This window comes from Jaculus jaculus, chromosome Y (genome assembly GCF_020740685.1).
Source record: "Jaculus jaculus isolate mJacJac1 chromosome Y, mJacJac1.mat.Y.cur, whole genome shotgun sequence".
NCBI classification, from domain to species: Eukaryota; Metazoa; Chordata; class Mammalia; order Rodentia; family Dipodidae; genus Jaculus; species Jaculus jaculus.
The window spans coordinates 5,305,851-5,321,325 of NC_059126.1; the positions used below are offsets into that span (position 1 = coordinate 5,305,851).

The 15,475-nt window shown below is 35.8% G+C and overlaps 1 non-coding gene across 1 annotated transcript; it reads left to right on the forward strand.

The window, feature by feature from the left end:
- Positions 1-14,933: 14,933 nt before the first annotated feature.
- Positions 14,934-15,060, forward strand: LOC123457137. Its single transcript, XR_006634911.1, has one exon. It is a non-coding gene; the product is annotated as a small nucleolar RNA SNORA33 (small nucleolar RNA).
- The last annotated feature ends 415 nt before the right edge of the window (positions 15,061-15,475 follow it).

Sequence of the window (15,475 nt, forward strand, 5' to 3'; positions counted from 1 at the left end):
GACAACTTGGGACTTTTGAAGAGAGACATTGCCTTCCCATACCAATAATGCATGACCCACAATCTCTATGGGATTGAACTTCATCTCCAATGAGCAAGGCCTCTTCCAAAAAGGGGTATGGAGAGTAGAAAGGATGATAACAACATGTTGATTCATAAAAAATGTCAAAATTTAATAAAATAAAATAAACTTACATTTAATACAATAAATAATAGTGAGTTTTTAAATTCCACAATTTCAAATAGATGGACCACCCAAACAGAAAATAAACAAAGAAACTAAGCATAACAGATCAAATGAATTTAACAGACTTTAACAGTCAATTCCATCCACATGCTACATTTTTTAAAGCAGCTCAAGGAACCTTCTACAAAACAGATTAGATACCAGAACATAAAGTAATTATATACAACTTGAGGAAAACTGACAAACTGTATAAAATCTGACCACAATGTAATAAAGCTTTATGCTATAGAAAAACAAAAGAAAAAAGGAAAGTAGACAAAGTTCCTGAGGATAAATCAGCATACTATTGTACAACAAATGGGTTATTGAAAAAATCAAGTGAATCTAAGACTTCCTGGAACTCAGTGGCAATGAAAACACAATATACCTAATCTTATGACACACAATGAAGGCAAGCCTAACAGGGATATTTTTATCTGTAACTGTCTACATTACAAAAATAAGACATAACAAGAAAGTAACTAATGATCTATCTCAAAGATCTGTAAAATAGCAATCAAAACCAAAAAAAAAAAAAAAATGCCAGAAGAAAAGGGAAATTGAAGAGCAGCACAGAAATTAATGAGTTGGAAATGAAAACAATTAATAAACAAATGAAATGAAGAGCTGTTATTTGAAAAAAAATTACTTAAAGTGATATATCCCTGGGAAAACTGATGAAAGTTAAAAGATGGAACACTGAGATCAACAAGTTAGAGATAAAAGAGCAATACAAGTCTTCAAAAATCTACATTTCACAGAATTGGAGAGTCTGGGCAAAATGGACAATTTTACTGATTACTGTGACCTAACAAAACTAACCCAGAACAGATAAATTACCTGAATTTACCTACAACATCTAGCAATAATCAACAATTAATTGTCCCAACCCAAAAGAATCCAGGTCCAAATGAATTCACTGCCCAGTTCCACAAAACTCTTATAGAAGAACAAAAACCACTACTTGGGCTGGAGAGATGGCTTAGCGGTTAAGCGCTTGCCTGTGAAGCCTAAGGACCCCAGTTCAAGGCTCGGTTCCCCAGGTCCCACGTTAGCCAGATGCACAAGGGGGGGCGCATGCGTCTGGAGTTTGTTTGCAGTGGCTGGAGGCCCTGGCGCGCCCATTCTCTCTTTCTCCCTCTATCTGTCTTTCTCTCTATGTCTGTTGCTCTCAAATAAATAAATAAAAAAAAAAAATGAACAAAAAAAAATTTTTAAACCACTACTTACCAAGGTACTTCAAAGAATATTGAAACTGATGAATTTCTTTGTGAAACTTTCTTTGGATCTACCATTTTACAAATACTAACACAATAGACAAAACAAGAAAAGAAAATTACACTTTATCTCTATTGAACTTATAAGTAAAAATTCTGAATAAAATTCTTTTTATCCCAATAATACAAGGATGGTTCAAATTATGAAAATTGACTAAAGTAATACACCACAAAATAAAGGGAAAGAATTAACATAATCATCTCAATAGATGCAAAGATGTCTTTAAAAGACAAAATGCCCCTTTGTGATTAAAACAGCAGGCAGATTGGGGATATAAGATCATTTTTCAACATAGCAGAAAGCATACATAACAAATATAAAGACCATTTTGTAACTACATGGGTAAAAAATAAAATAAAATACAACTTGATAAAATACAAATGTTTGGAACAGAGCAGGGGTGCCTACACTGTTGCATTCCTGTTTGTGATCACATAACTGAAATTTGCCACCTCTGATATATGCCAGTCTTGGTGCTAAGTGAGAAAAACAAAGGGCCTTAGATAATCCCAAATGTCCTCATACTATAAAGGAATATTGGGGGTGGGAGGAGGCTCATCACACCTGACTCCAACATAAGATATACTAGAAAACACCCTTGTAGAGGCACAAATCAAGACACACAGATAAATAGAATTACATAAAAGTGCCAGATATAAGTTCTAGTACTTATAAGTTGTGGTAACTAGAGCCATCTAATCTTTGACCAAGAGATCAACAGCATACACCAGAGAAAGTCAATTTATTGCAGAAAATTCAGTAAATTGGCACCATTAGAGCCACTTTTACTATTACTATGCAGACACTCTAAAACCTGTATACAGTTCTACTGAGATACGTGCTCAGCTGTGTTTGTCCTTGCTCTTTCAACACTAAGTTGGATCTGGAATAAGCCCATGTGCCCATCTACTGATGAGTGAGTAATGAGGATATGGTACATATGCACATTTAAATTCTTCTCAGCATTAAGATATAATGAAACTATAAAATAGCCAAGATAATATGTGAACGTGAAAAACATCACAGAGAATGCAGACCACTGAGAACATAAGAGTATGAAATGTTGCAAAAAGATAAACTTGCAGTAGGTTCATCCAACAAGGTCCTAAAACACACACTCAGTTCATCAATAGCAGCAAAGAAAATTGAAACAACCGAACTGGGCATGGAGGTACATTCCTTTAATCCCAGCACTTGGGAGAAAGTGGTTTGAGGATTGCTGTGAGTTCAAGACCACACTGAGAATACATAGTGAATTCCAGGTCAGCATGGGCTACAGGGAGACCCTACCTTGAAAAAGCAAAAACAAAAACAAAAACAAAAACAAACAAACAAAAAAAACCTACAAGAAAAAGAAGCCGGAAATAACTATGACAGAAAATGTAGACATTGCATAAATAGGAATACTGTCTGCAAATTTGAGAAAGGCGTGAAACTGAATGTAAAATTTATAAAGCCTCAAAAGTTCTAGATTATAATAATAACAGAGAGTCACTCAGTGCTATTATTTCACCTGTACATACTGTCATTATATTTATTCTTTTTTTCAAATCTCTTAATGTCTATTTTTAAACACTACCTTGAAAAGTAGGCTTGATATGACTTCATGTCTGCTAGGCTGGATATACAAGAGTCTTGTTTAAAATCTACCAAAGGAAGAGGAAAAGGCTATAAAAAAAACAGAAATAAGAGTAGGTGACTTTTATATGTGTGTGTGTGTGTGTGTGTGTGTGTGAAAGCCATCTAATTTCTTCAACAACAGAAACTTGATTTGGGGAATTGATTTCTCCCATAGCTATGTTCAGAAACCCAAATTTAAGGCTGAGTTTAGCATACTCCTTGAACAGAGGAGAGAGAAGCAGGCTGCAGAGACAGCAACAGAAAAGAGGCAGAGGAGTTTAACATTTACAAATTTATAACTATCATGCAGCCTCAATTTATCAGTTCAGCAAAGGACACAGAAGAGCATGACAGAACTTTGAATGCGGGACCATATCCTAAAAGGGACAGATTCCAAGCAGAATGCAAAGATTATAGCTGAGAGATTCCCTTTGCCATCTCATCCCTTGTTCTTAGCATAGCTGCAAGTTAAAACTATTTTGATGTAGCATCTTACTCTATTCAGAATGGCTATCATCAGATAAACATGTCTCAAAGGTGGCAAAAGTGTAGGGAGCCATTGGTGGGAGTGTAAACAAGGACTCATTCCTTTAACAGAGATAATTTGTAAGTCCATGTTCATTGCTACTCTATTCACAACAGTTATAAAATAGAATCTAACTGGGTATCCCTCAACTCATTAATGGTTAATGACTATGTGGTACACATACACAGTGGAATTCTTGCATTAAAATGAATAGATTTAGGAGTTATATTGGTATAACTCAAGGTCAGAAAGACAAGTATTACATTTTCTCTCTTAGATAGCTTTCATTTTAGCTTTCTAAAAAGTTTTAATTCTTATATATGTGTGTTTATGAGTATGGGAATATGGGTATAGGTCTTGATGCTACAAAGATAATAGAGTAGAAAGAGTTTTAAAGCAAGACATGGAAAGGGGAGTGGAACATTTGTAACTGGAAAATGTAAAGAGAAGTTCTGGGGACAAACATGCAATGAGTGTAGGAAGGGAACAAGATCACTTAAAAATTTTATGTAAGGAATACCACAAGGGCAGGATGTGGTAGTGCACACCTTTAATCCCAGCACTTGGGAGGCAGAGGTGGGAGGATCGCTGTGAGTTCGAGGCCACCCTGAGACTCCATAGTGATTTCCAGGTCACCATGGGCTAGAGCAAGACCCTACCCCGAAAAAAATAAAATACCACAAGGAAACTTATTATTTTGTATGCTAAAAATTTTTTAAAGTGGCAATGTTATTTGTTCTGTCTTTTTATTAATACCAACTTTATTGCTAGTCATAATAGTTTTTCAAGGTCATCCATTAACAGAACATATAAAAATAAAGACACCTCCTGATCATGTCCTCCAACTTTATCAGGTCAATATGTGGAAATGCAGGGTCTGCTAATGCTGTCATTTCCCCTGCCATCATGGAGCTGAACCTAGACCTTGAAAGACAAAATAAACCTCTTTTTCCTCAGGACGTGATCTGGGTTGTATCATTTCTATCAGCATTGTGAATATGACTGCAACACTGAAGTGCTACCAAGGAGTGGGATTGCTGCTAGACACCTGACTATGTGCCTTTTGACTTTTGGAGCTTATTTTCAAGTGGAATGTGTAAGGATTTGAAACTGTGACCTAAGAGCTGCCTTGAAATGCTTTCAATACACCTTGATGCACTATTCTGGTCATAGTTGAAAGACCTGAATACAGTAAGGACTATGGACTGTGCTTGGATGGGGCTAGGAGCAGTTACGTGCTGAGAATCTGTGCAGAAGCGCTTAGGATAGAAATGGACTGATGTGAGCAGAGATATGGCACAGAAAACAATGAAATCTTTGGGCCAAAATTTTTGTCTTTTAAGCTGCAATTGTATGAGATTACAACCTTTCAGATTGAGCCAACTGACCTGTAATGGGGTATAGGAAGAATGTAGATTGCCTGAGTGTTCAAGGAGTGTCCCATTCTTCAAAGTCTGCTTTATCTCCCTTCCCTGAATTATCAAACTGACCAACTAACTGGTATTATGGAGGAAAGAGAGGTTCTTTGAGGATGCAACACAGTCTTGTGTTTTGGAAATGGCCAGGGGCAGTGTGAAGCCGATGTGCTGGATACCTGCATGCAGACCTCATGGGGCCATGAGGATGAACTATGTATTGCAGTTGAGACCTGGTGGAGATGCCTGAGCCACAGATGTCTGCCGAGGAGACCTGGCTGATCCACATGAAGTTGTCCGGGACTAGGAGTAACCTAGCTGCGGGGCAGAATCGGAGTACCAGAAACATGTTGGTTAGAATTATCAGACTTGGGGATTTGTCACTGCCTAGAATTGTTTGACTTGGAGCTACAGAGTTTGGTGTTTGCCGTATTTAAATAATTTATTGGTTGCATACTTCTTTATTGTGCTTAGTGACATCTTTTGCAGTATGAATGTTATTCTGTGCCATTATAGGTTTTTTAGTTTTTTTTTTAATTATTACTATTATTTTGTTCTTATGGCTCAAGTAAGAGGTCTTGGATTATGGGGTGTTTGGTCATCATTAGGATTGATAAAACCTATGGAGACTCCTAAAGTTGGACTGAATACATTTTATTTTACATCATGTATGGTTATCAGTTTATGGGGCTCACGGACAGAATGTGGTGGTTTGTTTAAGGTGTGTCCCATGAACTCGGGTGTTTTGAATGCTAGGTTCACAGCTGAGATATATGTCAGAATTAATGCCTCCTGCAGGCAGTCTATTTGGGGGGGCAGGCTTATGGATTATATTGCCAGCTCCCCCTTGCCAGTGTTGGCACACTCTCCTATTGCTCTTGTCCACCTTGTGTTGGCCAGGGTGTGATGTCCACCCTCTGCTCATGCCATTGTTCTCACCTGCCATCATGGAGCTGCCCCCTCAAGCCTGTAAGTGAAAAGAAACCTCTGTTTTCCCACAAGCTACTATATTATTGGTTAGGTGATTTCTACCAGCAATGTGTACCTGACTGCTGCATCCATGAACAAAGCAAATGAAAATAAATGCACCTACTGATCATGTCATTCAACATTACCAGGTCATTATGTGGAAAGGCAGGCCTCTCTTCATCATGCTGAGGTGGAGCATTAGCTTTGTCATGTTCTTCAGCAGGCCCTGCTGAGGAGTTTTCACTTAAAGAATCAAATGTTGGGCTGGAGAGATGGCTTAGCGGTTAAGCGCTTGCCTGCGATGCCTAAGGACCCTGGTTCGAGGCTCGGTTCCCCAGGTCCCACGTTAGCCAGATGCACAAGGGGGCGCACACGTATGGAGTTCGTTTGCAGAGGCTGGAAGCCCTGGCGCGCCCATTCTCTCTCTTCCTCTATCTGTCTTTCTCTCTGTGTCTGTCACTCTCAAATAAATGAACAACAACAACAAAAAATTAAAAAAAAAGAATCAAATGTTGAGATCTAAATTAAAAGTTAAATCTCATAGTTATATATCTATAAAAACAAATTCAGAGATAGTACAGCTAAGGAATATATTGTTTATTTTTATTTATAATATGTATCCTCCAAATATGTTAAATTGGAGTGATACTGTGTATACCCAACATCCTTGATACATCACAGAGGTATTTTGCCACCTGAAATACCAAATTAAGGACTACAAAGTACTGCATTAGTAAACTAATTTTAAATTAGAGGACATGATTTCTGAAGTGACTGCTGATATATGAACTATACATAACTTTTAAAATTCTAAGTAATTTTTGAAAATTATAAAGCTGTGGTCTGAAAGGATAGCATAACAATTAACATGCTTTCCTGAAAATGCATGTGACCCAGGTTTGATTCCCCAGTACCATGTTAGCAAGATGCACGTTTGCAGTTCATTTGCAGTGGATGGAGCCTGTGGTGCAACCATTTTCTTTCTCTCCCTCTTTTTTGTCAAATAAATAAATTATAAAGTTCACTTATGTTTTTAGGGGTAGATTATAATATTGGAAAACCAATATGATGGATAATTTCTAGGCATGGGGATAAAGCTCACACATAGGTCAATACTTAGTAAGAATGAAGCTATACATTCTATCCCTGTGTCCTCAAAACTAAACTGGTAACATAAGACCCTCTTAAGGTATCTGACATATATTAGCGAATTCTATTCTATAAAGGAAATAGTAATATACTCTTACACTCAGATACACATGAAAATACTTATTTCATAGTATGTTTGTTAAATGAAATTACAAGTTTTTATAGTCAATAACATTATTCTTAGAGATGCTCTTAAGAGACCTACAAGTCAACAGTATAACTAGAATTCCTTAACAGTGAGTCAGCAATTAACACTGCTTTGATGAACAAAAATGAAAACATTTTGGGCTGGAGAGATTGCTTAGCAGTTAAGGTGCTTGCCTGCAAAGCTAGAAGAACCATATTCAATTTCCCAGGACACCAGTAAGCAGATGCAAAAGGGGTTTTTGCATATGGAGTGCCTTTGCAGTGGCTAGATTCCTTGGTGCAATCTCTCTCTCCCTCCTTCCCTCCAGACCTCCCTCCCTCCCTCCATTCTTCCCTCCCTCCTTCTCTCTCTCTCTCTCCAATTAATAAATAAAAATAAAATATAGAAATTTAAAAAGACTAAAAACTGAAAATATTTCATTTAAAGCAAGAAGTCTTTCTTACATATTTAATTAGAAAGTATAGTGATTTTAAAGTACAGATCTAAAATAACTTACATAGAACTGACTTTATTACATTATACATGTTTTGAATAATATGGTTAGGAAATACATATTTTTAATTGACAGATTTCAAAACTAATTGTCATTTCTGTGACTTAAGTTACTATTTCTATTCCAGGGGAAGTAGAGGAGGAGGGAGAGAAGAAAATGACCAAAAAAACAAAAACAACAACAACAAAAAAAAAAACCTGACATTTAAAATTTTCATCATGTTGAAGGTACAAGTCTTTGTCTACTCTACATATAGAGACTTACTTGTCAAGTGGAATTTTGAATAGTATGACGTGATGGTGATTTAATAAACAATCAAAAGCAAGCAATGTGTTTTTAAAAGGCATGAATGTGGTGTTCTCATTCTGTGTAATAAAAAGTACTTGGCAACTGTCATTGCTGTCTTCATATTGCTAGGGCAAATACCTGTGCAGAAGAAGATTTTGGGATGAAAGGGTTTATTTAAGACTGACATATTCAAACAAAAGCTTCATAATAACAGATAGAGTTGCCTTACTTCATCACACCCTTACAGGAGGATGAACACACATCAGCATGAGCAAGACTCTATGGCTGGAGTACACAATCCATGTACAGAAACACACCTCCTCCAGCAAAGCACTACCTACTGCAGAATAAATAGGAAGCTTAATCAAAAATACCTGAGGCTATGGAGCCATTTTCATGCAAATCACTACCACAACAAATTTTGGGCATGCCTACAACTACAAAATGGATAAGATCAATCAAATTTTTAAAAAATGAGTGCTTCAGGAGCACACAAACAAAATGCCTGTGGTAAGTGATTTAATCTTGCAAAACATATCTACACTTTACATGGCAACAGACTTAACATTACTCAAAATCCATAAAAAAAAAAAAAGTATTTATCCAGATGCACAAGGGGGCACAACACATCTGGAGTTCTTTTGCGGTTCCTGGAAGCCCTGGTGCACCGATTCTCTCCCTCCCTCCCTGTCTCTCTCTCTCTCTCTGTGTCTGCCTCCTTCTCTCTGTTGCTCTCAAATAATTTTTTTAAAAAATGTATTTTGCAGTATGAGTGTTCTAAAAAAATTTCACAAAGTATTTTAATTCTGATTAAAAACTATTCTGAATGCCTACAATTACACCTGAGATTAACAGTCCCCAAAACAAAACCTTCTCAAAAGGGAAGCCAAGTTTTGTATCACTCTTCTAGAACTGAATTTATTTAATAGGAAGTTGTGAGGCATAAAACATATTAGATAACATTGAATATAATAGTCAATGAGTAAAGTAGAAGACTACTAACATTCAACTTCCTGTTTCAATAGTCTTAATATTTTTATTATAATTAACACTATGTCAGAAAGAATATATATATATAAAACATAGCAGCAGCCAAAGCTTTTGAAATGTTCCCATAGCTTTCCTATATTTAATAACCTTGCTAGAAATCAGGCATTATGTGAAATTAATATGGGAAAATAGCCTAAAATGAAATTAAGTCCTAATAATGATTCATTAAGTAGATACATATATAACACTTTCAAATATACAGACTATAAAGAAATATATATAAGTTTTATGGATTCTAGTCCACCTGTCAGCATGAGAAATCATCATTTCATTCTAACAAAAACATTAACAGGTTGAACAACCTAAAAATAAATAGTGCTTCTTAAATCCACCTAATAATTATAGTCTCAGCCAAAATTAATGTCTTTAATAGTGAAAGACAGGTATAATAATATGTATAACAGCACAACTTCAGTAGATAATGTAATTTCAGAAAACTCTTAAAGCAATAAACATCAGGTTTTAGTTTTAAACATATGTACCAAACATTAATAGATTGAACAGAGACACTATTCACAAGCCACACCACTTAGAACATTTAATGCCCTATGTTTAATTATGAGTAAAGCAGCCATACAGAAGTTCCAAACAAAGGCAGGGGGAAGAAGTTTTACACACTGCCTCAGAAAAATTAAATCTGAAAGACATTTTATTAAAAAAACAGAAAATATAAAAAATAAATTTTCTACTACAAAGTATGAAATATTCATGGGTATATGTTGTTACACAAAAACATTTTTACAAATTTGTTGTTAATCAGAATGCAAAGGACAAAACCAAAAACAAAAAATAGGAATTCATACAAAACTAAAACTAGTCATTGAGCATGTAAAGAAAATCCCAAAGAAAAAAGAGCATAAATAAAGCTATTAAAATAAGAACATATGGAATATGGAACTAGGAAGGTGTTTCTACAAAGAGTAGTTGCTACAGAAACATGAGGACACAACTCAATGCTCAGAACCCACATTAAAGAAGCAATGTGTGGCCATGTAATCCTGCAGTCCCTATGCTAAGAGGGAGAGTATACTTGGGACCCAGTGGTCAGCCAGTTCAACCACAAACATTAGATCAGGTTTAGTGAGAGAGGAAGATCCATCTGAAAAAGCTGGAGCAGAACAGGGATAAAGGACAAGTGGTGTTTTTTTCTCTGCAGCTTCTATCACATACGTACATTGGTTGTGTGCATTCACAAATAAAAGTATGCATGTACTACAAAACAATAAAATTTAGAAAACACAGAAAATTCATCAAAGATGTTGCAAAGTTGGAAGTGTACAGTTATAAGCACAACTTTTTTGGGAAAAAAAAGAGTTTAAATGAACAACCTAATCCTGCATATTAAGGAAATTCCAGAGGAGCATGCAATGACAGCTAACACATGTCCAAAAGTAAGAGAGTTAGTCAAACGTTCTCACCCTTTGTTGGAAAATGTTTTATTTTTCAGAAAGCAAAGAATACTACAGGATGGACAGATCCATCAATTTGACAACAAAAGACAACTGACTGCCCATGACAAGATCCAAAAGAGACTGCAGAGGAAGCAGTGACAGGACTATTGCTCCAAATGCTAGTCCACCAACCCTCTCCAATGAAACTGCAACCAATACTGTGGTAAAATGAAACACAGAGGCTATGAAAAGCTCAACATTAAAACAAACTGCTAACAGACCTATCAAGGATCAGGGATTCTTCTGAAAGGGGGAGCAGGAAGATTATAAGGTGTACAGAGATATCTTGAGTCACAAATCCCTCTCCCAAGCTGAGGTCCTAACCGACCCAGAGTGAACACCAATAACCCTACTGAGGAGGGCTCTTAGGAAAGAGGGGATACAAACCTACATACATAGGTAACTAAAGGAATACTTAAAAGAATATGAAAATCAATAGGTATAACAAATCTAAATGATAGCTCAAGAACAGAAATAACATGACCACCAATAGATGCAGAAAATGCCTTTGACAAAATCCAACATACCTTCTTAATAAAAACCTAAGAGAAAAGAGATAGAGCTATATATCTCCACAAAATAAAGGCTATATATAAGAAGCACGGAGCCAACATAATAAAAAATGAAAATAAAACTTGAAGCAATTCCATGAAGATCCAGTACAATACACAGTTACCCACTCTATCCACTGCTATTTAAAATAGTAATTAAATTTTTATGTAGGTTGAACATACCAGAAAAAGTTATAAGAGGAAAACAAACTGAAAATAAATCTCAATATAGTAATAGTAGGGGCCTTTATTATTCCACAATCATCTGCAGAGAGATATCCATATAAAAAATGAAGTTTAGCAACTTCATAGTACACAAACAGATCATTTAACACAATGCACATTCAACACAGAATGCACATTCTCCTCAGCAGCTCAATTGCCCGTCTCTAAAATAGATTAGAAATTAGAACATTAAACAGCTCTCCAAATAGTTAGGAAAATTGGGTCAGCTGTCTGTATTACATATGACCACAATACAACCAAGCTAGAAATCAGAAAGAACAACAGAAGATACAACTATGTTGGAAAACATACAATCAGCACGCATGAGTTATTGAATAGATCAAAATGAAAATTGAAATCTTCCTGGAAATGAACAATAATGAAAAGATAGCACCACAAAACTTATGAGACATGCTAAAGACAGTCCTAAAAGGGAATGATAAAGCTCCAACTAAGTATATTACAAAAATTGAGAGACCTCAGTTAAGTAACTATCCATCTGAAGTCACTGGAACAACACAAACAATAAGAACAAACAAAAAATAATGGACAGAAAAAAGTAAAAAAGATCAAGTGAGACATCAGTAAATTGTAAGTATAAAAAATATAAGGATGAAATCAAGAGCTGCTATTTAAAAGAATAAATAAGACTGATAAACCCCATGTTCAACTCTCCAGATACACAAAGCTGAGTCAAGTGCAACATGCCCACTTGGTGGTGCAATCAGTGTGATTCAATGGTTGGCACGCCAATTTTCTCTCTTTCTCTCCTTTTGTCTCTCTCATTTTCTACAAAACTTAAAATTTTAAAAAAGCTTTTATTTGCCAAGCTTTATCTGCATGTTATATGGCAGCTTACTTTTAAACCAATATTTGTTTTTCAATATTGATTTATATAATAACCTGAGTATTTCTTATGTATATATGTATGTATATAGGCTCAGAATGTGCCTACTAGAATGAACTAGAATGTCACTGTAATAGGAGAAATTGTGGCAGGTTACACATACATGACAAAAATGAATGAGGGCATGGAAATTAAAGGGACAGGTAATAATTTGGTCCCCTACTATTATGACTTTCTAAATCAGCTTATATTACAAAACAAGAAATTACTAAAATGCTTCTGTGGTTCTTTCTGTTACCTAACAGGTAAGGTTAAGGTCTAGGGAGATGGTTTAGGTGTTAACATGCTTGAAGAAGCCTAAGAACTCAGGTTCAACTCCCAGAACACAATGTTGTAAGGTAGATGCACAAGATCACACATATGCACAAGGTCATGTATGTATACAGGGTCACACATGTGAACAAGGTGGTTCATACTTCTGAACTTCAGTTTCAGTGGCTAGAGGCCCTGGTGCACCAATTCACTCTCCTTCTCTCAACTCTCTCCCTCTCTCTTCCTTTCTCTCTCTCTCTCTCTCTCTCTCTGCCTTCCTCCCTCCTTCCCTCCCTCTCTCATAATGTAAGTAAAATAAAATTTTCAAACACAAACTTAAATATCTATGTAAATGTAAAGCCTAGAGAATGTGACACCTCTAAAATGATTCCACATCTCTACTAATTCACCTCAGATTTATTCAGCAGGGCTACAGACACCCTAAGAGGCTGTATTCTAACAAACATACTTTCTAGTATGCAGAAAGCCAGCCTAGTGAAAAATGCCATCAATGCTTTCAAGGTGTTGCAGAAAATCTCTGACATCATTATTCCAATGACAATGTGTATGAAAGTAGAGGAGTTTATTTACCCAGGAGTTTGGGATAGCTCCTCAAAGAAACCTTGGCACTGGCCTGAGATTTTATTTCCATATGTAGTTTTCACAGCCAAGGTGAGTGGTAAGTTAACAAAAAAGATGTAGCAGTTTTCATATTTGTCATTTCTGTAGTCAGGCCATCCTAACAATGAACTCAATTTTACTTTGTTTTAGCCTAAGTTCTCTTTCCTTCTTATGATACCTGTGGGTCCTTTCTGGCAAGTTCTTTCTTTGGGATGTTATCCAGTTGCTGACAGAGATAACTTTAGCTGCTTAGCAATTAAGTCTTACGGTAACTTGGTGAATCCCTTCAACTTTTAGCTTTTTCTACCATATTCCCACCTCTTTATCATCATACATAGCACCCTATGATTTTTTTATGTAATGGCTGGTACTCCTGGAATATCACTAGGATTTTTATCCTACATTGGATGAACCTGGACAGCATTTAAGACAGAGGGTTTTAACATAAATCCCAAAACAATTATTACGAGAGGCTTCAATAAAGGAGCTAGCCATTGTCCACATGTAGTTCTGTCTTTTCCCATCTCCATTTCTGAACAATCCTTTCCACTGTTTTGAGAAATGCCCTTAAAGAATTCCCATGTACATGCAGCTTTATATCTTTATCTTTTGTTTTCCTGTAGTATATGTTTGCTTATGGCTCTAATGTACTTTAATACATCGCACTGCATAAACCTATCTAGGGAGAGTTCATTGTCCAATTATAACCCTTCTAGAGGGCTTTGCAGCTTCTGTGAAGTAGAAAAATAATATAATAACAGTGGAAGTAAAAGACAATCAGGAAACATCTCAATTGTGTTTTAAATAATTATGTTACTGCTCACCATTAAATGTAGACTTTTTTTTAACTATCAACTCAGTTTATTAATTTTTTACTACCACCTACATTTTTATAAACTTTTCTGTTGCTTTGTTTTGAGCTAGAAAAGTTGTAATTTTCTACATCTGCATGGTGGCAAATGCCTTTAGTCCTACTACTTTGGGGTCAGTGGTAAAGGAATTGTTGTGAGTACAATGCCAGCCTGGGAAATACGTAGTGAAGTCCAGGTCAGCATGGGCTAGAATGAGACCCTATGTCAATGAAAAAATATTGCTGTAATTTTCATTTTAGGAAATGACTACTTTATTACTACATTCATTTCAATTCCTTTGCTTTGTAACTGTTCTTACTCCAAACTTGTACACATATTGCACATGGGATAAACTTATGCCTCAGCTCACTTACATTTCTTTGGAAAGCATAAATTATTTGAATTTTTCTCAGTCTCTTTATTTTCAATGGTTTTACAAGTACTGTGCTTTCTTTAAGGCTGGTGGGTGTCACAAAACTTTTGAACTAACTCAATTTTTTCATACCATTCATAGTGAACTCAGACCATTCAAAGTAACTTTTTCCATTAGAAGCCATTTACCTCCTCTTCCCATGACAGTGCTGCTTCCTGCTAAAGCAGAAGGATTATATCTCTTAGGATAAGGACCTGCTCTCCTTGAAAGGGGACTCCTTATAAGGAGGAAGAGTTCCCCAGAAGAACCCACATTGACCCTAAGCATATTTCCACCATCTTCTGTATTAAAAAAATAAATTAATGCACACCTTATTAAATACCAGTTCCAGGTCTGGCTGTTGTTAGGAATCTTAATGAAGCAATACGTATTACTGAAGAACTTATATTTTTCCAAATTGGAAAATATGTTATTATTAGCTTTTAACATACAAGAACAACCCTTATTACCAGCTAAAAATCAGTTAGAGGATGCTCAAACAAAGCCAGACAATTCATCTATTTATGTCAATGTTTCTGCAGAAATTTAGAAAAACCTGTCAATAGTGATGCTGTTTTACAAGCCTTAATGGCAGTAGGTCATTATCGTCTCTGAAAATGGCTAGAATATTATACTGTAGGAGTGATTCCAAAAGTTAATTAAAATTTTCTATAACTTGTTATACACTTAATGCAAGTTGGAAAGGTTAACAAATTGCCTCAAAACCAAAAAGCTAGACTACCTAAACTATGTAGTAGTGGTGTGAAATGATAAGGACAATTAGATCAGGCTTTTCGATATGACTCAGATCTGATAAACTGAAAAGCTCTTCTTTAGTAATCATACGATTAATCATTTTCCATATGAATATTTACAAATCTTATTTCAAAATTTTATGGAAAGCCCAATGGACTGATCTTTTTTATAAGAAATACTGGAAGTAAAGAGACACAGAGAGAGAATTGGCATGCTAGGTCCCCCAGCCACTATAATCAAAATCTGTCATATGCATGTGCCACTTTAAGTTCAGGTGTGAACTTCCAT